This window comes from Pan paniscus, chromosome 12, assembly GCF_029289425.2.
Source record: "Pan paniscus chromosome 12, NHGRI_mPanPan1-v2.0_pri, whole genome shotgun sequence".
NCBI classification, from domain to species: domain Eukaryota; kingdom Metazoa; phylum Chordata; class Mammalia; order Primates; family Hominidae; genus Pan; species Pan paniscus.
The window spans coordinates 15,210,858-15,234,832 of NC_073261.2; the positions used below are offsets into that span (position 1 = coordinate 15,210,858).

General features: G+C 42.9%; 1 protein-coding gene across 5 annotated transcripts in view; it reads right to left on the reverse strand.

The window, feature by feature from the left end:
* The window catches only part of IL36G (interleukin 36 gamma), a 192,097-nt gene that overhangs the window by 41,958 nt on the left and 126,164 nt on the right, over window positions 1–23,975 (reverse strand). For 2 of the 5 annotated variants that reach the window (XM_055107399.2, XM_055107401.2), the window contains exons 3-4: window positions 23,578–23,830; window positions 22,976–23,067 (exon numbers count right to left, since the gene is read on the reverse strand). The exons of the other annotated variants lie outside the window; for them this stretch is intronic. The gene's annotated coding sequence lies outside the window, so the exon portion shown is untranslated. The remainder of the gene's footprint in view (window positions 1–22,975; window positions 23,068–23,577; window positions 23,831–23,975) is intronic. 5 annotated transcript variants of the gene reach the window in all.

Sequence of the window (23,975 nt, forward strand, 5' to 3'; positions counted from 1 at the left end):
ACCTATGTGGCTCATGTAGGTGGCTCACATTATACTTTGATGACACTATACAGGCTGGTGACCATATATCTCTTGGACTAGTCTAAGTGATTTAACAGTGGTTCCAGAAAGATCCAGGTTTAATACCAATGAAGGGGCCAGCTGGCTTAGCCCAGCTTGTGTGGGAAATGTTGGGGAGTTGTTTAAGACAGGGAAAAGCAGAACATTTTGATGCTATTGACATTTTTGAAACAATCATTTTGTGGCCTGAAAAAAACCCAAAACATTAAATTTACAGCTTTTTAAAATTAGCTACCGGCCGGGCACAGTGGCTTACATCTGTAATCCCATCATTCTGGGAGGCCGAGGTGGGTGGATCACCTGAGGTCAGGAGTTTGAGACTAGCCTGGCCAACACAGTGAAACCTCATCTCTACTAAAAATACAAAACTTAGTTGGGTGTAGTGGTGCGCACCTGTAGTCCCAGCTACTCGGAAGGTTGAGGCAGGAGAATTGTTTGAACCTAGGAGGCAGAGGTTGCAGAGAGCTGTGATCATGCCACTACACTCTGGCCTGTGTGACAGAGCGAGACTCTGTCTCAAAACATAAAAATAAAAATAAAAATAGTTACCAAGTAATATGTGCAACTGACATGCTCATGGAATTGTTTGGCTTCCCTCTCCCATTCCTTGATCCAACCCTGTGAGCCTCAGCTTCCCTGTTTATGACCTGGATTTCTGCTGCTGGCCTGCTGATGGTTTGCTTGCCTCAAATTCTCGCTCTTTTGGACCATCCTGGTCACTTCAGTCCGACAGATATTTCCACAATACACATCTGTTCTCAATGTCTAAAACCCTCCAATGACCTCCTGTTGCCTGGAGAAAAAAATTCAAACTCTTTGGCATGAGTCATGTGCTGACAGGGGGCAGAGTATACACACAAAAGGTGCATGCTGGAGGTAATGTAAGGAAAGGTTATTTATAAAACTGCAGGCAGGTCCAGAGGAAGCAGCAGGAGATGGTGGAGCGCCAGGCACTGCTGACAGTGGAAATCCACAACCCTCTCTGGAGGAGGAGGAGCAAGGGATGGGGAGGTGGCTGGCCCACTGAGAAAGCTGGGGCTGTAGGAGGGCCACTGACAGAAACTGTGGCCTTCTGTATAGGGGAATGTGGCCACTGCCAACCTGAAGGGGCGCGGGTGCACTCTAACCAAGCTCTCTTTCCTCCCTCTGATCTCCCATTGCCTGAGCCCAACCAGGAGATAGAGGACAACAGACCACTAACGCAGCCCATAAGGCCAGTCTCAAGGGTACAGAGCAGATGGAGACACGTGGCACCCCCACCTGAAGCTCAGAGACACCATTTATCACCTGGATTACTGGCCCATAACTGCACACCCACCTCTGGCCACTCCCTGCTCTGGGTTGCCCGCCTCACTCTGGCCAAGAAATCTTCCTAAAACGCAAACCCAATCACACCATTACCCCAAGTAGAACTCTTCAGTGGCTCTGCACCATCTACACAGCAAGTCCATCTCTGCAGTGAGACCCTAAGACTTTTTATAACCCAACTCTACTCACCTGCTTGCTCACAGAAGTTTCATGAATGCACACGTTTGGTTCATCACAAATGTCTAAGAGAGCCATCCTCAGCCCCTGCCTTCTCCTGGGTCCTGCTACAGAGAGGACCTAGCTGCTAAGGAGTCCAGAGATTGCCCTTTGGTCACCTGTAGAACATCACGACTTAACAGCTGTGCCCTGCTGGAGCTACTGGCAGAGCTGCGCTTCCCAGGACCAGTAGAGGGCGCCATGACATTGAATGGCCACATGTTGGAGACCGCATCTTGGGCTTGTAGCTGCCAGAGCCCTGAGCTCAGAATAGCACCTGCAACTATGTGAGGCTGAGGCGGGTGGATCACCTGGTCGAGACCAGCCTGGCCAACATGGTTGAAACCCTGTCTCTACTAAAAATACAAAAATTAGCCAGGTGGGGTGGCTAATTTGAAAAATTTAGCTGGGTGTGGTAGTGCACGCCTGCAATCCTAGCTACTAGAAAGGCTGAAGCAGGAGAATCTCTTGAACCCGGGAGGCAGAGGTTGCAGTGAGCCAAGATCATGCCACTGCACTCCAGCCTGGATGACAGAGCAAGACTCGGTCTCAAAAAAAAAAAAAAAAAAAAATGTCTGCATGAAAAAGTTATCACAGGGAACAAAAGCAAGAAGAAACAAAGAATGGGAACTTCCTCAAGTGTCTACAAGTGCAAAATAAGAAATAATGTACATTATGAGCTTGGTTACAACAGGGTCAAGAAGCCAGTCACAAAATGGTGCAATTAACAATAAAGGCAAAAAGTTCACACAAGGCAGAATCATTCCTTTTATGAGCCCGTGTGGAAACTGTCTGCACTATGTGTGAGAACAAGAAAGCAAAAAGAAAAGATTTCACTTTCAAATAATAACACTAATAGATTATTCAATTAAAGTTTTCATTGCAAATTGATTAAAAAAAAACATGTAGCTGCACACATATTTTTAATAGCAATAATTAGGGTCCCTGAAGAAAACTACTACAAGACATGCTAGTAGGAGTGAAATATTCAATGAGTAAATCCAGGCTTTAAAACAAACATATCAGAGATGACGTTTGTTTTAACCTTGTTGACATTTGTTTAATCAGAGATATGCCAGAAGCACTGCAGAAATTTGTGTCCTCAGGATAGGGCTGCCATAATAGAAAGAGGTGGTGGCTTTATACCAAGTCTGTCTGAAAGCATTGAGGTTCAGGTACTTTGAGTGATTATTAAAGTTGCAGATTTGTAGTGTAAAATGTTGCTTGGACATCTGAATTCCACACCAAATGACATTAAAACATTAACATGTCCCATAAAACCCAGTTGCTTCCATCCAATTTGTTTTCAGCTCCTTGTGAAGACGTGGATGCAGAATACCCCACTGAAAACAGACAGGAGAATTTCACCATCAAGAGTTTGCAAGCTAAAGGCAGAAATGACATTTCATAACATAGCATTTACCCTTACTGTTAGGAAAGCAGGAGCCTAGGAGAGCCAGATGGACACCATTTTCAAATCAAGCCCATCTTAAAACTAGCAAGACACATTCCTTGCCAGTCAGGACCCATGGCCCTAAGATGTTTACAGCTAAGGAAGCGGCTTGGTAATTCCTGCAAGGACAAACTTCTACAACAACAGAAAGCCCAGATGTCCCAATACCCATAAAAATATATGCTTTCAAGATAATTATAGTTATGCTTTGATGTACTTAAACACACTAAAATGTCAAGGATAGTTCTCTTTAAATCAATAGGAGAATAAATTTTTTCATGCTGTCAGCCCACCCACACATAGGCACAGCTTAGTTTAGTCTTTATATAGACAAGATTCCTATATAAGAAAAATTTAATGATGGCATGTTCCTCCACTTGCTGTCTGAGGATGCTCTACTTTGTAATGGAATAGCTTTCAATAAACTATCTCAATTCACTGCACCCTGCAACTCACCTTGAGTTCTTTCCTGTGTGAAATCCAAGGACTCTCTCTTGGGGTCTGGTTTGAGACCCCCTTTTCCAGTAACATCACTATGTTTAATAGATTCTCATCTTTTATTTTCTGTTCTGTACCTTTTTGTTTTTCAATTGATTTTTATAACTTATGATAGTTCTCACCCTTCAGTTGGTAAAGCAATGTCCTAGAATTGGGCTAACAGAAAATGTAGATGATTGGCAGTGGGCTCTGGAAGACAGAGGCCTTCTCACCTACTCCAGGGCCCATGGAGAGAGCTGAGCTTGAAGTCTACAAGAGAAGAATCCTTTTGGCTCATCCTTCACAAACTAAGCTTGGACTCCACCTGTGCTTCATGGGTTAAATAGAGGACTGACTCTTGTTATAATGATCTAATGAGTTAAATCACAAAGACTGGAAGGAAAAGTGCTGCTCTATGTAAGTGTATCTTCATGATCACTCAGCAAGGACAGCCTGCTCCATGCATACCTCTGTGCCTTATCGCCCTGTGGGTCCGGGCCCAGAGCCACAGCTGCTCACTGGGCACAGTCAAAAGGCACAGGTAGTCCCAGAGTTAGGAACAGACTATGTCCTGCAGGTCTAAGTCCATTGTTCAGAGCTGTGAACCCTGAAAAAGGTTAATCCTGAGTGACTAACTGGGCCTAAATTCAAATTAGAGCCAAGCGGCCATTTGCCATGTATGACTAGAGGTCATACATGTATTTGGAGTTCCCAGAAAAGCCTGCACGGACCAATCCGAATTCAGCAAATGTAAACAAATCAGAACTAAGCAAGTTTGCATCCTTCATTTGCCTAAGTGGAACCTGGGTGGAAACTTACTCTCTAAAAGACAAACTCTCCGTTTGTTATTTGGGGCACACACGTCTTCATTTTACACTGAAGGCTGTCTCCCCCTGGTTTGCAAACTGTTCACTGGACTAAAGTCCCCTTTCCCTAAATTCCCTTTCAGATAACTATCGTTCAATAACTTTAGTTCACAAAGCCCACAAATGCTCATGTGACTCATGCTGTGGCTTAGCAGGCAGTGTCTGGCATTGTTCCCAGCATGGTACCTGTAGTGGCCATACCACAAAATACCCACAGAATGCATCAGATAAATGGAATAGTGCCATTCTAACAAGACGCCTCAGCACCTCAACCAAAGGGGAGGTCACCTCCTCCCAGACTTACCTATGAACATAGGTGTGCAGATGCACCATCATCACCTTTTCCCCCACAGGAAGCATCACCCAGACCACTCTCGTCCTGTGCCTTTCTGTTTGTGGACTGTTACCTCTTCTACGTATAAGTTGCGACAGCTCTGCTAAGTAGCTGCAGGGACATTTTGATATGGGAAAAAGTGGAACAGAACCCTTTCAGATATAAAGAGACTGAGAATCAGAGTGGCTGGAATTCTCTTAGGTCAGCATTGTGTTGGGATTTACGCTGTGTGTTCAATAAAACAACCACTGACTGGTCCTCAACTTCCATTGCCAACATCTATGTTCATAAGAGGCACTTATGAAGTCAATTGGCCAAATCTACAGCAATGGGGGACAAGACCAAAGGTTAGAGACACAGCCCTTGGAAATTATTCTGTAACAGCACTCTGCTGGGCCCAGCTGGGGCCGTGCATGTAGGAAGGAAGGGACGCACCGGTCCACACACCTGCAGGCATTCACCATCTCTCACAAAGGCCAGAATTGCTGCTTTCAAAAGGATGTCACACAAGCTAGAAAAATGAAATATTAAGACAACAACTCGCCCCCCAAAAATGTTTCCATTTCTAAAGTTTTCAGATATACTAAAAGCCTTGTCCTGTGCCTACTCTTCAACCTAGAATCCTCTTTAGAGGCTATATTCTAAAGAAATATTCACCTCACTGCTGAGCTTACAGGGTGTACCTAATGTCCAACAATATGAAATCTCTTCAATGAATTGCAGCACGTCCATATATAACCCACATGGAGGCTGTCCTCTTTCCTCACCTTCGAACTTCCCATGCCAAAGAGGGGTCTCTTGGACTCAAATGCATCTTAGCAATATAGAAGATGCTGGAGACTTGCAGGAGAAGTGCAGAGGGTTTATAGTGTAGCCCCACAGACAACAACTTATGACCCCATCACTCACTTGTCCCTTTTCTCCATGCCTCAGTCTAGTCAGGAAACCACTAGATCCTGGATGGCTTCTTCTCCCTTCCCCTCCTTCCTCTTCTCCTCTCCCTCCCTTGCTCCTCCTTCCTCCATCACCCACTCCTTACTTCCAAACAAAACTTGACTAGCTCCAGTCTCATCCCTCCTTATTGAAAACTATTTTACTCAGCCCTCCTCCCCCACTCCTGCCCAATCTTTATTCCTTACCTACATCAGACTTCACCAAAACAAAGGCCAGGATAATAAACAGGACAAACTCTTTCAAACTCATTTTAATGACCATATTTTGTTATTTTGGTACAATTTGAGGAGTCCCAATCCCCAGGGAAGACTAACAAGAAGTTCTCCTAACAAAGATGGGTCTTCCCTTACTAAAAACTCCTGTAATGGCTGAAAAGAGCATGAGGTTTTCTACATATCATTACACATTCAATAGAACATCATGCAGCTGTTAAAAATGATCTGTAGAAGGCTATCTTGTGACAGAAAGGCATTGGAGATATACTGTTAGTGACAAAAATAGGTTATAAATGAATTTTTCCATGCATGCCTCTATATTTATAAATACACACACATAAAAGACAGGAAGGACAGACATTAAACATTCATAGTGCTTAAGATGATGCATAGTATAATAGTTAGGACCATGGCCTTTGGGACAGAAAACTACAGCCTCTCTCCCACTTATCAGCCATGGGACCTTGGGCAATTTGCTCAGCCTCAAAGCCCCTGTGTGCTGGGGTTGTTGTAAGAGTTAAGTGCAATACACAGAGAGAGAGAGAGAGTACCTGACATGTATTATGTGCTCAGTCAATATGCATCATAGTACTCATTGTTACATATGTTCCTAAGTGCTTTATACGTTTTTTTCCCTAAGTTGACCATCTGTTTTTGGCATTATGAAACATAATGATCCTAACAAATTAAAAATTAAAAACATTAAGGAATATTTGCCCAAAAAAAATAAAGAACATGAAATCATCAAGTAGCCAAGGGGCCATAGACAGAAGTAAGCCCTTGGTGGGGCTTAGTTGAGAGAAGTCTCCAGAAGGTCCTTCGTGTGTTAAAGAAGAGGGGTACAGGGAGGAGGTGGGGAGAGATGTTAACTGAGTCTAAATGAGCACCTGGAAGAAGAGATGGGACAGGCCACTTCTGCCTGGACTCCCTGATTGTTAAGAAGAATGAAAAACAGCAGAAGTCTTCCCTGAGCCCAACTTCACTCCCTGACTTAACCTAGTCTTTGCCCCTTCCCTCTCACTCATGGCTACTTTCTGTGGTCACCTTGTTGTAGAAGTGGATGTGCAGCCACCTCATCTTTTTCTACCTCCTTCACATGTTTTAGATAATTTCATGTAGTAGAAGACGGTTACAGCAAAAAATTACAAAAATCAAAATATCTCTGCTATCTACTGTTGCATTTCTAACCATCCCAAAACAGTAGCTGAAAACAGCACTCGTGGTCGAGCACGGTGACTCATGCCTTTAATCCCAGATACTCCGGAGGCTGAGGCAAGAGAATCACTTGAACCCGGAAGGTGGAGGTTGCAGTGACTCAAGATCATGCCACTGCACTCCAGCCTGGGTGACACAGTGAGACTCCGTCTCAAAAAAAAAAAAAAAAAAAAAAAGCACTCGTGTATTTTGTTCAAGATCTGTGGTTTGGGCAGGGCAGGGCTCAATGAGGACATCTCGTCTCCGTTCCCGCAGTGTCAGGAAGTGTAACTGAGACTGGAGGGTCACACGGAAGATGGCTCCCTCAAGTGGCCAGCAAATTGGTGCTTACAATTGACAGGGAGCTGTTGACCAAGGGCCCCAATTCCTCTTCCTATGGCCCCTTCTCGGGCTGCATGGGCTTCTTTACAGAATGGCAGCTGGATTCCAAGAGCAAGTATCACAACCTACAGAAGAGTGGAGGAATATTGAAAGTTCACAGTCTCTTAAGACGTTGGCCCAGACACTGGCAAAAGCTTCATTTCTGCCATATTCTATTGATCAGTCACAGAACCTGCACCAATTCAAGAGTAGAACATATAGAGGACATCTCTCAATGGGATAAGTGTCAACAAATTTGCATCTATCACAATCTGTCTTTTGGGTACAAACTATTTCTATTCCTCCATTATGCAAAATATACTCACAACCTCCCAAGGGTCCCAAAAGCCTCATCCAATTATGGCAAATATGGCACATATAAAATATATAGAATAATATAGTAAGGCTTCTTTTTAATTTTTTAAATTCTCTGTTCCTTTCAGTCTAAGCCACTATAATTTTTTTATTTATGAAAAATTACATGACACCTTGTTCTTAACAATGTTCAATTATTTTTTTATTCAGAATACTTGTGTCATTCATGTAAAATAGTTTGATACAGTACAATGTATGTTATAGGCACAGAGAGCTCAAGACACCAATCTCTCTTTCCTGCCCCCATTCTCTGGCATACACAAAGCCAGTTTCCAGTCATAACAAATGAAACAAATTATTCATGACAGGCTATTTGCGAGGTGACGCTTTGGGCATACCCAGGGTATTCTACCACTCCGAACTCCTTACCTGGAAATTTGAGAAGTTAAGCTGACTACTGGTCCTTAGACAGCTCAGAGCACTGCTTGGACCCTGTTTGCTCTCTCATACAATAGCCATCCTCATCCCCATCTCTATACCAGTCTTACCAGAAAAGAATAGCCAAAAAAGTAAGGTTTTGTTTTTGTTTTCTTGAGGCAGTGTCCTGCTTTGTCACCCAGGCTGGAATGAAGTGGTGCAATCAAGGTTCACTGCAGCCTTGACCTCCCATGCTCGAGTGATCTTTCCACCTCGGCTTCTTGAGTAGGTAGGATTACAGGCACGCACCGCCTGTCGCCTTTTTTTTTTTTTTTTTTAGAGATGGGGTCTCACTATGTTGCCCAGGCCAGTTTTGAAATCCTGAGCTCAAGTGATCTTCCCACCTTGGCCTCCCAAAGTGATGAGATTACAGGTGTGAGCCACTGCAGTCAGCCAAAAACGAGGAAAAAAAAGCAAGGTTTCTTATTCCTCTTCCCTCATTTACCCATGAGTTGTGGTCAGTCTAAAATCCACCAAGGTAGAATTAGGAGATGGGAGAGTCATGAGCTCTTCTCAGTATTTCAAAAAGTCAGAAAAAAATTACATAGTTAACCACATTAAGGCCTTCTCTTCATATTGGCTCGTTTATAGGGAATAAATAAGTAAAGCCTTCTCAGTTAATGTGGGATCAGGTCTCTTTGCTTTTAGGTGGAATTACCTCAAGTCTGTGTAGTGATCTGATGATCTTGTACTGAGCAAATATCACAATTAACCATTGTATGTTTGCAACACATGGTTTAAAAAATAAACCAATTCTTGCACAGTAAATACAATGTGCTTATAAAATCTATAAAAATTTACTGTGGTGCCAGTTAGAATGGCAATCACTAAAAAGTCACGAAACAACAGGTGCTGGAGAGGATGTGGAGAAATAGGAATGCTTTTACACTGTTGGTGGGGCTGTAAACTAGTTCAACCATTGTGGTAGGTACCGTGTGGCAATTCCTCAAGGATCCAGAACTAGAAATACCATTTGACCCAGCCATCCCATTACTGGTATATACCCAAAGGATTATAAATCATGCTGCTATAAAGACACATGCACACGAATGTTCATTGCGGCACTATTCACAATAGCAAAGACTTGGAACCAACCCAAATGTCCATCAGTGATAGACTGGATTAAGAAAATGTGGCACATATACACCATGGAATACTATGTAGCCATAAAAAAGGATGAGTTCGTATCCTTTGTAGGGACGTGGATGAAGCTGGAAACCATCATTCTGAGCAAACTATCACAAGGACAGAAAACCAAACACCACATGTTCTCACTCATAGGTGGGAACTGAACAATGAGAACACTTGGACACAGGGTGGGGAACATCACACACCAGGGCCTGTCATGGGGTGGGGAGAGCGGGGAGGGATAGCATTAGAAGATATACCTAATGTAAATGACGAGTTAATGAGTGCAGCACACCAACATGGCACATGTATACATATGTAACAAACCTGCACATTATGCACATGTACCCTATAACTTAAAGTATAATTTTTTTAAAAAAAGAAAAAATTTACTGTGGTGTTGGAGGGGTGAAAGCATAACTAAAGAGGTTCTCAATAGTGCAAGGACTGGGAACATTGATGTAGCAGAGAACTGGTTTTGAATCCTGGCTCTATCTCTTCTCGCTCTGTGAATTAGCTTACCTTAACTTTTCCGATCCAGATTCCTCCTGTTATAAAGTGAGATAATATCAGCCTCTCTGGGCAGTTGTGAGAGTAAGGAGTATAGCAAATAGCATAGCACCTAATGCATAGTGGATTGTCCTCCATGCAGGTGAAGTTCCGATGAGGATGATGGTGGGGATGATGATGATGATAATAATGGTGATGCTGATGATGGTGATGGAGATACTAACAATGATAATGAAGATGATATGATGATAATGGTGATAGTCACGGTGACAATGATGATGGTCATGGTGATGATGACAATGAAGACTTCTCATCCACAGAGATTCTGGCTTAATTGGTTTGCGGTAAGGTCGGGCATCAGTACTATTTTAAAGCTTCCCAGATGACTCTAATGTACACTCTGGGTTGACAACCACTGTCCCAGTCCAGCAGAACTCAAACTCTTTGATCTCAGGACCCCTTTATACTCTTAAAAATTATTGAGGACCCCAAAGAAGTTTGTTTTAAACACAAAAACGTATACATATCCCTTTCATTAGCCATTAGATGAATGACAGTATCATGTTATGTAGCCCCTAAAAAACTCCACCGGACACTAGTAAAAAAAAAATGACAGGGCAGCCTGGCCAACATTACAAAACCCCATCTCTACTAAAAATACAAAAACTAGCCGGCGGGGTGGTGCAGACCTGTAATCAGCTACTCAGGAGGCTGAGGCATGAGAATTGCTTGAACCCTGCAGGTGGAGGTTGCAGTGAGCCGAGATTGCGCCACTGCACACGAGCATGGATGACAGAGCAAGACTCTGTCTCAAAAAAAAAAAAAATGAGAGGGAGGCAAAAACAAATAATGTCTTGTGCTGTTATGAAAATCATTTTGGCTTCATGAACTTCCTGATGCTGCCTTAGACTAGTTTTCTACACCACAGTATTGTCCCCTGTGCCTCGCTTCCCCCAACACTGCATACACACCCACAGACTGTCAGTCTCCCTCTCTCACATCTCTGCCACACCTAGAGGAGGAGTGATACTGTTGGCTTTCAGGCAACGCAAAACAATCAAATCCCACATAGCCTGACACTAAATGATCATTAGAAAGGGTCCAGACCAAAGGCTGCCACGGCTCTCGCTGCTTAAAATAAAACATTATAGATTTGCAAGATAAATTAATAGAATAAACAGGACTACAAGATCTGCATGGGCAAATGAACCCTCAGGTCCTTTGAAAACACATGAGATGCTGAGCAAAACTAATTGCTTGACCAATCACACATCACCTTGATGACTGACAATGACAAGGCGCACTTGGCTGAACTTGCTGAGTATCAACGGTCCAAACTGGTCGCCACTGGGAGAAAGCAGTTCCACGTACAAGTTCACTTGTCCCACACAATGTTATTTCAAAATATAAATTAGTTCCCAACATTAAAATCAGGACATTTCACGCAAAAACCTGGATTTCTGGCTTTTCTTGAAACAGAAGAAAATCTGGCAATACTCATGCTTTGTTTCCTCAGTAGGATGAAGCAGAGTGGTAAGTGCTGCCTTCAGATGGCACTTGGGTCTCCTTTCTTACCACAGCCTACTTCTCTCAGTTGCATTATATTTAGTATTATATATGCATGGAGATAACGTTATCACTTTTGTTTGAGAAGTTCATGGATCTTAAAGGCCACTCCTTTTCTTTAAGCCATATCAGTAAGGTTAAAGTCACTTCATTTATTTAGAAGTCAGTCTTACTATAACCTCTACTATCCAGAGCTTACTGTGGGATCTGGAAAGCCATGGAGCCAGGAAGCCAAGAGAGTAGGCACAACGTCCATGAAATTTCTTCTGAATAAAGACATTGCACTTGGCTAATTCTATTTTATACACAGTCCTAAAATGTTTTATCAGATTTTTCAAGCCAAAGAGGAAAATAATTAGACACAGGAAAAAAAAATCCCAGCTTGTAAACATAAGGGGGAATCCCCACCTCACCCCACCTCACCCCAAAACACCGTAACTTAGTGCAAGGAATTTTTTAAATCAAGATTAAAGACCAAATGTTCCTCTAAGACAAGGAACAAAGATGTCTGCTTTCACCAATGCTATTTGACATAGTGCTAGAAGTTCTAGCCACTGCAATAAGGCAAAAAAAAAAAAGGCATATACATTGAAAAGGAAGAAATAAAACTGTGCCTGTTTACAGACAACATGACTGTCTATATAGAAAATCTCAAGGTATCTACAAGAAAAATGAAAAAACCTCCTAGAACTAATAAGTGAGTTCAATAATGTTGCAAGGTGTAGGAACAAAGATCAACACACAAAAATTCATTGCTTTTCTACACACTGAAAATGAACTAGTGGAATAAAAAACACAAAATCATTTATAATTGTTACCAAGAAAGTGAAATGCTTAAGCATAAATTCAACAAAACATATACAGAATCTTTAGGATGAAAATTTTAAAAAATTAATGACAGAAATTAAAGAAGGACTAAATGCTTTGAGAGAGATGCTATGTTCATAGATTAGAAGAATCAACTGAATAAAGACATCAGTTCTTTTTAAATTAATGTATAGGCATAATGCAATTCTTATCAAAATCTTCATAAGCCTTTCTGTTAGACATAGACAAAGTTATTTTAAAATCTATATGTAAAGGCCCTAGAATATCCAAAAATTTTTTGAAAAAGAATAAAGCAGGAAAAACACTTTTCCTAATGCTAAGGCTTACTATATAACTGCAATAATCAAGACAATGAGGTATTGGTGGAGGAACTGATGCATTTTTTAAAAGTAACATGATAAAGAGTCCAGAAATAGACTCACACAAATATGTCCAATTAATTTCTGACAAAGGCAATTCAATGGAGGAAGGATACCCTTTTCAATGAAAGGGAACTGGAGCAATTAAACATATGTAATTTTTTTTTAAAAACCCTAAACCTAAACATCTACCTATATACAAAAATTAATTAACAATGGATCATGGACTCCAATGTAAAACATGAAACTCTAAACTTCTAGAAAAAAAACTGGAGAAAACCTTTGGTACCTGTGACAAGGCACAGTTTTTAGACTTAACACTAAAAGTGTGAACTATACAAGAAAAAATTAATAATTTGAACCTTATGAAAATCAAATTATTTGCTCTCCAAAAGACCCTGTTAAGAGGATGAAAACTAAATTACAGATTGAGAGAAAATATTTGTAAATCACATATCTGACAATGGACTTGTATCTAAAATATCTAAAGAACTCTCAAAACTCAACATTAAAAAAACATCTAATTAGAAAATGAGTGAACATTTTACCAAAGGGGCCTTATAGATTAGCAAATAAAACACTTGAAAAGATGCTCAGCATCACTAACCATTAGAAAAATGCATATTAAAACCACAATAATGTATCGCTACACACATATAAGAATGGTTTATGAAAAAATAGTGATGACACCAACTGTTAGTGAAGATGTGGAGAAACACTCATACATTGCTGGTAGAAATGTAAAATGGCATAGCCACTGTGGAAAATTATTTGGCAGTTCCTTTTAAAACTAAAAATCAATCTACCACACAACCCAGCAATTTCATTACAGGGCATATATCCCAGAGAAATGAAGATTTATGATCACACAAAAATCTGTACACAAATGTTTTATGGTCACTTTATTCATAATAGCCAAAACCTGGAAACTATCCAAATGTCCTTCAATGGGCAAAGGATTAAACACACTGTGATACATCCATACCATGGAATACTACTCAGCAATAATAAGGAAAGAATTACTGCTACACACAAGCTGGATTAAACTCAAGGAAATTGTGCTGAGTGAAAAATTAACAAGCCAATCTCAAAGGACACATACTTCATGATTCCATTTGTATAAAATTAATTAACATAATTAATTACAGAGATGGAGAACAGAATAGTGGTTGCCAGGGATTAGAGATGGTGGAGGCGGTGAGGTGGGCTTAGGGTTTGGAGATGAAGAGGATACAGCTGTAAAGCATAGCAAGAGAGAGTCTTGTGATGAGGGCATAGTTAAGTATTGTGATTGTGGTGGTTACATGAAGCTACACACATAAAATTGCATAGAACTACACACACACACACACACACACACACACATGAGTGGAAGTATAACTGGCAAAATCTGAGTAAGCTATCTGGACAGTACCAGTATCAATTTCCCAGTTTTGATGGTGTACTATAATAATGCAAGATGTTAACATTGGAAGAAGCTGGCTGAAGGGGGCTCAGGAACTCTCTGGACATTTCTTTGTACCTTCCTGTGAATCCATCATTATTACAAAATAGGACATTTTCTAAAGGTTAAATCATTTTAATTTTAAAATGTCCCTGTTACTGTTGAAACTCACATCTCCATATACTGATCAAGAACAGCACTAATGGCCCCTGGCCTCCAGGAATTCACAATTCCTACTGACTTTTCTTTGAAACCTTGGCCAAGTCGCTTCTCTTCTCTGGTCCTCAATTTTTCATCTTCAAAATGAAGATTGAATGACTATTAAAATCTCTTGCAATTCTTGAGATGAAGGGTCCTAAAGGAACTGAAGAGGATGCCATGTAATGTAAATATGGGTTTTTACTCCATCAACCAGCCAAGACAGAGGGCAGACACCAAGACATGGTAACCAAGGAGGCCATGTGTAAACAAAGACCATTTAGACTTATGCTCTGGCCTTTGCAGCCCAACTGGTGTGGCCAGTTGGTGGGGTATGAAGAAAATGGGGCCTTCCAGGAACCATGTTGAGTGGAGATAAGCAGGGAGGAATGCAGAAGACATGGGGGCAGTGCCAGTCTCAGCCCGAGCCAGCTACACCCACACATGGTTATGAAAGACTGACAGCCTGTAAGCTGAACACTGCCCTGCCCTCTCCACTCCCCACCAGCCGGTAGGATTTGGGAGTGGTCTTAACTGCCCTCAGCTGAGGCCCAGGCACTGGCATACTCAGGGCATCTCATCCAGTCCTATGGCTTCAAACCGCCTATTAACTAATGCCTTCTACATTTGCCTCTTTAGTCCTTACCTCTCCCATGGAATTGAGACTTACCTAACTGCCGAGTTGACACTGTCACTTAGCATCTCTTCCTCAAATGGCCAAAGCCAAACTTTTGCCTTTCTCCTGCCCAAACCTGCTTCCTTTCTAGTCTTCCTTCTCGGGAGCCATTAACCAGTCCTGTTTGCCCCACCCCCAAGAATATTCCAAATCTGTTCACTTCCCTCCTTGCCCTCTGCTACCACCCAGCTCCAAGCCACCATCCCTTCTCCTGTGGACCTAACAGAGTCCCCTGCCTCAACCCTGCCCAGAATAAAATGGCCCTTCTACAGTGTCAATTAGATCTTGTCATTCCCCAGCCTAAACCATTCAATGGCCCCCATCTTAGTTAAAATTCCTCACCCTGACTGATAAGGCCCCATCTACACCTCTGACCTCATGCCCTCCACTCTCAGTTTTGCACTCACCCTGCCACACTCAAGGGCTTCCCCAGGTTCCTTCTTAGATTCCACTGATAGCTCAGGGACTTTGCACATGCTACGGTCTCTGCCCGGCTCCTCCCCAGATCTTCTCATGCCTAGCTGCTTCTCATCAGCACCCCTCAGAGACTTTCCCTGCCCCACCTCTCCAGGTTCCATACCTGCCACCCTCCCCCAATCACGTAACAGTTTCTTCACAGAGCGAGTTACCATCCCAGTATTTCCCTAACTTATTTTTTGTGACTGGTCTGTTGCCTGTCTCCACCACAAGAACATAAGCTGCATGTGAACAGGAGCCTTGTCTATCTTGTCACCCCAGTGGCTGTGACATAACCTGATACACATTAGATGCTCAATGATGTTTGATGAATGAAGTGCTGGTAGTCCAACTGTGTTTCCTTGTCTGTGTAAGTATGTCTGTTGTGGTTTCCTAAGAACTTACAGCTCTCCCACTGTGACTCCTGTTCTATGGTCCTGATTTGCTGGACTAGAATCCTAACCTACATGCTTACTCTTAGTGTCCTCCCCTAGAGGCTGAATCCCAGTCCCTAAACCCCCACCAAATGGCTAAGACCTAGCTTCCAACCAGACAGGCCTACACTGAGACCTCAGCACCGCCCTTCTGCAGTCTCATCCTTCAGGGCCCAGCTTAAATGTCTCTTCTCCAAGGAAGGCTATCCTCTTTCTGTCCCTCAGCGCTCTCTGTGCCTCCTCTATGCCTCCATGCCTGCTTTCCAACCCTGCAGAGGTGGAGAAGTTGCTAATCTGCTGTGTTGACATGTGCCAGGGTGCCTTGGGCCAGGGAGCAGGCTGGTGGTGTGCTGATAGCCCGTGGCTGTGCCCAGGTCCATGCTCACTTCCTGAGCCCCAGCGGAGTAGGCTCCCTTTCCCTTATTGCAGCACTCAGAGGAAGGACATGCTTCTTAGGACAGATCTGGCCAACCTCTCCCTCGTGAGAGAAGGCCCAGCCATCCTCTTGCCCTCTTTCTTTCTCCTGCCCCCGAGTAATAAAGGTGCCTGGTCAGAGCCTTCTAGAAGGAGACCCAAACATCCACCACACATTCCCAGTTCCAACCGTCATCCACATGGCTGCCTGTGCAGGTAAACGCAGAGTCTATTTCACACACCCAACCATCTAGTATTGGATGGGAGGACAGTAGCGTGACACTCTTCTCCAGCCTTGAGCCCTACCGTGGGCCCCACCCAACCCAGATACAAGAGGAGCCCTGTACTGGGATGCTATTGGATGCTTGTCCAGTCATGTACAAAGTTAGCCCTTTGTTATATAGAGTTAGCTACGTACATCTTCCTCTATAGGGAACTCAAGAGGGGAGAAGAGATATGTAGTAGGATTTAACCTGCAAATCCTCTGCCGAGCACCCTGCACTACATACAGTGGGTAGCATGTGGTAGGTGCTCAATAACTATTGACCGATAGATTGAATACAGGTAGGAGGGTGACACAATCTAAGATCCCAGGGGTGGGGAGACCACATGCTTGGTTAGGGAGACCCAAAGTGGACCGTGTGGCCAGAAGAGTCCCACACTGCACTCTAGTGACAGTGCAGAAAGTCACTGTGGGAAATCTAGAAGTTTCTACAGGTTGCTATTTCATCATAGCACTGTGCAGGCCAACCCTTCCTGCTCCACTGGCTGTTGGGAAAAGCTTTCTCTTTTCTTCCTAGCCAGGGAGCTCTCAAAGTGTTCCACTCTCTCACCTCCACCCAGGCGTCCAGGTGTGGAGGACACTTGCTGGTTGCTTGTCTGCTGACTCATCCCTTGGTTTCACTTGGAAAACCTACCACCAGCTGGCCTCTTTCCAAGCATCAGCCTCCTCATTTTCTTAATCCCTTAGGTGTGATCTCACCTCCACACAGTAGATTGCCTCAAGGCCCAATTCCAATATGAATAAAAATGATTCTTTTGTCATCTTCCAATCTTCCTTTTAAAATATTATTTTATAATTCCCTTTAGGAGGATCACCTAAGTGAAGACTATTTTTACCTAAGAAATGTTAAAATGTAAAGACATGGTTGTAATCTGGGGATTCCTGTTAAAATGGCTAGCAGACAGAAGTCAGACGACAGGCTAGAAATGTGTGAAGAGTGGTTGCCTTTGAAAGGCGGAGTTGGTAATGATTTTCTTCCATTTTTCCATGCTTTCCAATTCTCTACAAAGGCCTTAATATTACTTCGATAACCAGGACCTCTGATAACCTGCCCCCACCGAGTAAAGACTTAGCTGGGAAAGTCAGCTTCATGGGAGGTAAAAGGAACCAGGTAATACACAGTTCCCACTGCCAACTGTCGGGTGTGCAGGCCTGAGCTTCCCTGCATGTGGGAGGAAAGAGAAAGAAGAGAGAAACTCCAAGATCCAAGAGATCCAGCAAGAAGGCTGGAGTCTGAGGACGCAGAAAGCTGAATGGCACAGTTACCACTATTGTGCTGAGGTTCTGTGGCCTCTGGGTCTCTTGACAACTGGGCAAAGACCCACAGAAAACTATCTCTAGACCCTACCTGTGGGAGGGGAAAGTGCTTAAGATCATTTACAGGACAGCCACCTGGACCTCAAATGGCTTACAGTTCCTTCATCCAGAGGGTCTTCATTTAGTACATACCAGGTGCTAAGCTGGGTGCTGGAGACATGACGGGGAACCCATTTACCATGGCTTTGTTACTGTGACATTCACATCTAGGGAAAGCCAGCAAAGGGGAGGGATCGAGGAGAGCTTGTTAGGCAGAGAAAATACCCAAGGGCAAGGGAGAAGCCAGCCTGTTCTGAGCACACACAGTGGTTCCATCTAACTGGGCCTCAGTGCCAGGTTGGACTGGAGATGGGGCTGAGGAGCTGTCACAGAGCATTCTGGACACAGATGTCACATAGTCCCTCGAGGTTAGGGTCCTTAGGCATGGCAGCATTGCTTTGAGTTTTTCCTTTTGTAATGTTCCCATTCATGACAATATGGAAGATGGGTCCTTGCAGAGAAGGGCAGGGCTGTGAGACCTGTTAGGAGACTAAGCTGTGAGCCAAGGAAAATGAGGAACACCTGAACACTGGGGCAGGTGCAGGGCCCAGAGAGAAGCAGATGGCTTCCTGAGGTTTTAAGTAGGTAGAATCAAGGCAGCTGGTAAAGATCTTTTATTACATATAAACTGGAATAAGCCATCTGCTCCAAGACAAAAGAGTAGGCGGAAAACAATACAAGACAGAAATGGAATCAGAACAAACCTGGGAGGAATGTGGAATTAGGAGTAGAGAGTCCAACACTGGCTGCAATCATAAAAATGCAAAACAAACAAAAATTTGCTAGGTGTGCTTACTTAGAAATAATTGGCTGTCATATTAAGTTCACTTGTGTTATGGCTTAAATGTGTCCCCCAAAATGTGATGTGTTGGAAACTTGATCCCCAATGCAACAGAGTTGAGAGATGGGACCTTTAAAAGGTGATTAGGTCATAAGGGTTCTGCCCTCATAAATGAATTAATACTATTATCATGAGAGTAGATTCCTGATAAAAGGATGATCTCTGCCTCCTCCCCCCAGCCCTCTTGTGCATGCTTTCCTGCCTTTCCACCTTCTGCTATGGGATGACACAGCAAGAAGGCCCTCACCAGATGCAGCTCCTTGATCTTGGACTTTCCAGCCTCCAGAACTGTAAGCCAAACAAATTTCTGTTTATTATAAATTACCCAGTCTCAGGTATTCCGTTCTAGAAGCACAAAATGGACTAAGATAATTAGATTATCATTTTTTATCAGACTGTTGAAGTGAAAAATAAAAATCAAATAAAGAAATTAAGAGGGCTGCACACAGCAGCTCATGCCTATAATCCTAGCACTTTGGGAGGCCAAGGCAGGTGGATTGCCTGAGCTCAGGAGTTTCAGACCAGCCTGGGCAACACGGTGAAACCCTGTTTCTACTAAAATACAAAAAATTAGCCAGGCATGGTGGTGTGTGCCTATAGTCCCAGCTACTTGGGAGGCTGAGGCAGGAGAATTGCCTGAACCCAGGAGGCGGAGGTTGCAGTGAGCTGAGATCATACCACTGCACTCCAATCCAGCCTGGGTGACAAAGCAAGACTACATTTCAAAAAAAAAAAAGAAAGAAAAAGAAAAAGAAAAAAAGAAAAGAAAAAGAAATTAAGAGAAGGGCAGGTATTAACCCCAAATATCCCACCATAGGGACACATTAAAGTTTGCTTGGCCACTCCCCTAGCATAATGTATGGAATGTCTTCAAGGACCCTCTGTTGTAAATACAAGGTCCTGCTGGACTTAATACATCCTGCAGGCTTTGAGATCCCTACTCTGTTGCCATCTCTCATAGGATTTGCAGACCAAATCCAAATACTTAAAATAGCAACACTCACAAACATGCAAATCAGAGCAGAAAAGAAACTTCTAAAAGGCCCCGAAACTACACTTTTTGAGAGAAGACAATAGGGACCTGAGGGTGGTAGAATTTTCTCTCTATGCATCTATGTTTCCAGGGCTCACTGTCTCAATAAACTCTTAAATTGCTTTTAAAGTAAGGGAACAAGCAAACATTACATTTAAGAGAAATCAATTTCATAAAGAAGGGGGGATGTCCAGGGTACTTTGCTTCCATGTTTTGCTTCCATGAATTTGTGTTTAACAGAAGATGCAGAAAAACACACAATTATTGCAAAATCAAGGAAATCCACTCTAAACATCCCTTGGTTTCCCAGGCCAGTGTCACAACTGAAAACACATATTGTGGCTAATTATGTGTCACAAATTAGAATGACAAGGCAAGAAAAAAAAAACTCTCTGATTAACTAATAGCAGCCAACACAGACAGCCTGTGTAGCTCGACTCTGCTGGTTTATAAAAGGCAGAAGAAGCAAACGGCTTCTGTGACCACAACAGGAAGGGCCTCTGCCCTTAATGAATAAATAACATTTAAATTATTCTCCGCCATTTGCAAAGCATTTTCCAACTCATTATCTCATCTGACCAGGTATTATTGTATCTGACCAAGAACTTGTATACAAAATAAAGAATAAAAAATAAATATGGGCCAGGCACAGTGGCTCATGCCTGTAATCCCAGCACTTTGTAGGGCCGAGGCAGGTGGATTGCTTGAGGTCAGGAATCTGCGACCAGTCTGGCCAACATGATGAAACCCCATCTCTACTAAAAATACAAAAACTTAGCCAGTGTGGTGGCACATGCCTGTAATCCCAGCTACTCAGGAGGCTAAGGCAGGAGAATTGCTTGAACCCAGGAGGTGGAGGTTGCAGTGAGCCAAGATCACGCCACTGCACTCTAGCCTGGGCAACAGAGTGAGACTCCATCTCAATAAATAAATAAATATGGAACTCTCCCAACACAATAATAAGACAAACCCCCAAATGTTTTAACTGGGCAAAAATATTTGAACAGACACTTCACAAAAGAGGATATGTAAATGGTCAAAAAGCACATGAAAAGATGTTCAACACCATTGGTCACCAGGGCAAAGAAAACTAGAACCACAATGAGATGCCTCTGTACACCACTTAAATGTCCAAATTAAAGAAAACAAGTTTTGGCAAAGTTGTGGAGCAACTGAAATGCTCGTGTATTGCTGGTAGAAAAACAAAATGGCATAACCATCGCAGATAATTTGTTGGCAGTTTCTTACCAAGTTAAACATATACTTATTGATATGACAGTTCCATTCCAAGAGAAATGAAAACATAAGTCCACACAAAGACTTGTACCTGGGTGTTCATGGTAGCTCTATTCATAATTGCCAAAATCTGGAAACAAATCAAATGTCCATCAGCAATGGAATGGATATACAAATTGTGGTACACATGTACAATAGAAAACTACTCTGCAATGGAGAGAAATTAACCATTGACAAACACAAAAACATGGACAAACCTCAAAAACATTATGCTGAGCAAAAGAAGCCAGACACAAAAGACTGTTCAGCGCATGATTCCGTTCATATGAAATCACAGAAAGGGTCAGTTGAAGGTGCAGAGACAAAAAGTAGATCTGCAGTTGCCTGGGGATGGGGTGGGAGGTTGACTGCAAAGACGCATAAGGAAATTTGGGGGTAGATGAGGAGTGATGGAAATATTCTATGACTTGATTTGTGTATTAGTTTCATAAGTTATATATTTGAACCCAACAGTATCTGAGATAGGTCTCAGTCAATCTAGACAGTTTATTTTGCCAAGGTTAAGGATGCATCCGTGACCCAGCCTCAGGAGGTCCTGACAACCTGTGCTGAAGGTAGTCAACATACAGCTTGCTTTTATTCATCTTAGGGAGACATAATACATCAATCAATGCATGTAAGGTTTACATTGGTTCAATCTGGAAAGGTGGGGGAACTTGAAGCAGGGAGCTTCCAGGTTACAAGGTAGATTATTATCAACAGAAAGGAATGTCTGGGTTATGATAAGCGGTTGTGGAGACCAAGGTTTTATCTTGCAGATGAAGCCTCCGGGTAGCATGCTTCAGAGGGAATAGATTGTCAAAGTTTCCTATCAGACATAAGGTCTGTGTTGATGTTAATGCTGGTCAGCTTTTCCTGAATTCCAAAAGGGAGAAGGCTATACTGGGGCATGTCCAACCTTCCCTTCCATCATGACCTGAACTAGTTTTTTCAGGTTAACTTTGGAATGCTCTTGGCCAAGAGAAGGGGTCCATTCAGATGGTGGGGGGGCTTAGAATTTTATTTTTGGTTTACAGTGAAGACTTATCAAGCTATACACTTAAATGAGTATGTTGTTAAATGTAAACTATAACTAAATAAAGATTATTTTAAAAGAAATTAATGCAGCTAACCGTGACCCCTGGCAAAATAAAATAGTGTATATGTACGTGCATATACATGCAAAGAAATGAGTTGAAACTAGAAGGATGCCAATCAAATGATAACATGGTCATCTTGGGGTCGGAGTACATTTGGGGATGAGGGGAGCTGTAAAAGCAGACTTGGACCTTTTCTTCTACCAGTACCGTGTCATTTGAATTTTGGAAAGAAAAAAAAAAAACTCAGAAGGAGGAGAAGGAGCAGGAGGAGGAGAAGATGGATCTTAAGTGATTTGCCCGGGAGCACGTTGAGAAGGTGAGATTCCAGTCTAGGTCTAAGCTTTCTAATTCCATGAGTGGGAGTGACCCACGTCCAAGAGGAAGCTCAAAAGGACGATGTTCTCCATCATCTCCTGCTCATCCTAACAGCCTGCAAAACCACATCCAACGCAGCTCAGAAAACTCCCAAATTGCCAAATTTCATTGGAAACACTTGATGCTGTGGTTTCCAATTTCCATTGTAAAGTAGGTATGTATGCCACTTTTACCATTAACTTCTCAGAAATGGAGAGAGCTCTCTTTCCGCCTCCTCCCCCTCTGCTGTGGCTTTGGTGAGACGTGCACTCAGGCTCACCTGTCTCCATGATCTCCAGTAAGTACACATGAGCAGAGAGGCCTCAGCTCAGCTCTTCCTGGTCCCACCAGGGTTGATTCTTTGAGAATTCTAGAATGCCACGTCCTAGGCCCCCCAAAGAAATCCTGCATCTTACCCCCAGAAATATGAATCATAGCAAATTTCAAATCAACCATCGTTTAATACTCACAGACTGGGCACATCCAAAAACATATTTTCAGTTTTACAACAGTGCCTGGTGCATATCGGCACTATTTGTGGAAGCAATAAATCGACACGGAGCTGAAACACAAACAAATGCCAAATTGTTTTTATAACACCTGATTTTCTTTCTATTTCTTTATTCAGTTTAGTTTTGTTTTGCTTAACTCTACCTCTGTCTGGTAAACTCACCACCCAGAAGCTCCCTTGAAATGTGGGTATGCAGCCACTAGGTGGCAGGAGAGAGTTTCCTGCCTGGAGGGAGGACAGCCACTCTGTCCCCGGGTCAGGCCAGGGCCACCCTGCTACCTGCAGAATTAGCATGGGGCTTTATGAACCACGGCTTTCTAATAAACACAGGATCTGTTTGATAGAGCCTCCAAAACACGCCTACCTAGTGATGAAAGACTTAACTTCAGAAGAAAACCTTCATGGCAAACATCTTCAGAGATGTTTCCAACTTAAGGTTCTGAACACAGACACTTCCCCAGAAAGCCATTGTTTCTCAGCCCCTGGGAGCCTTGCTTTGCTTTGCTTACAGACTCGCTGTTCTTAAATCACTGCCAAGATAACATCTGTCTCTTCTCTTACCCTCTATTTCGATATAAGGACTCCTCGCTCTTGTTGCTTCCTATTGGCTACCTCTCCACAGGGAGAAATCGCTGATATAACAGCAGTCAATATCCCAAATCTGGAACAGGGAGCAGGGAAGCATTTAAAAATTGGAGAATTTAGGCCGGGCACAGTGGCTCATGCCTGTAATCTCAGCACTTTGGGAGGTCGACGTGGATGGATCACTTAGGAGTTCGAGACCAAGTCTGGGCAACATGGCGAAACCTCATCTCTACAAAGAAAAAAAAACCAAAAATTAGCCGGGCATGGTAGTGCACACCTGTGAGCCCCAGCTACTCAGGAGGCTGAGGTGGCAAGACTGCTTGAGCCCTGAGGTCGAGGCTGCAGTGAGCCGAGATCACACCACTGCACTTCAG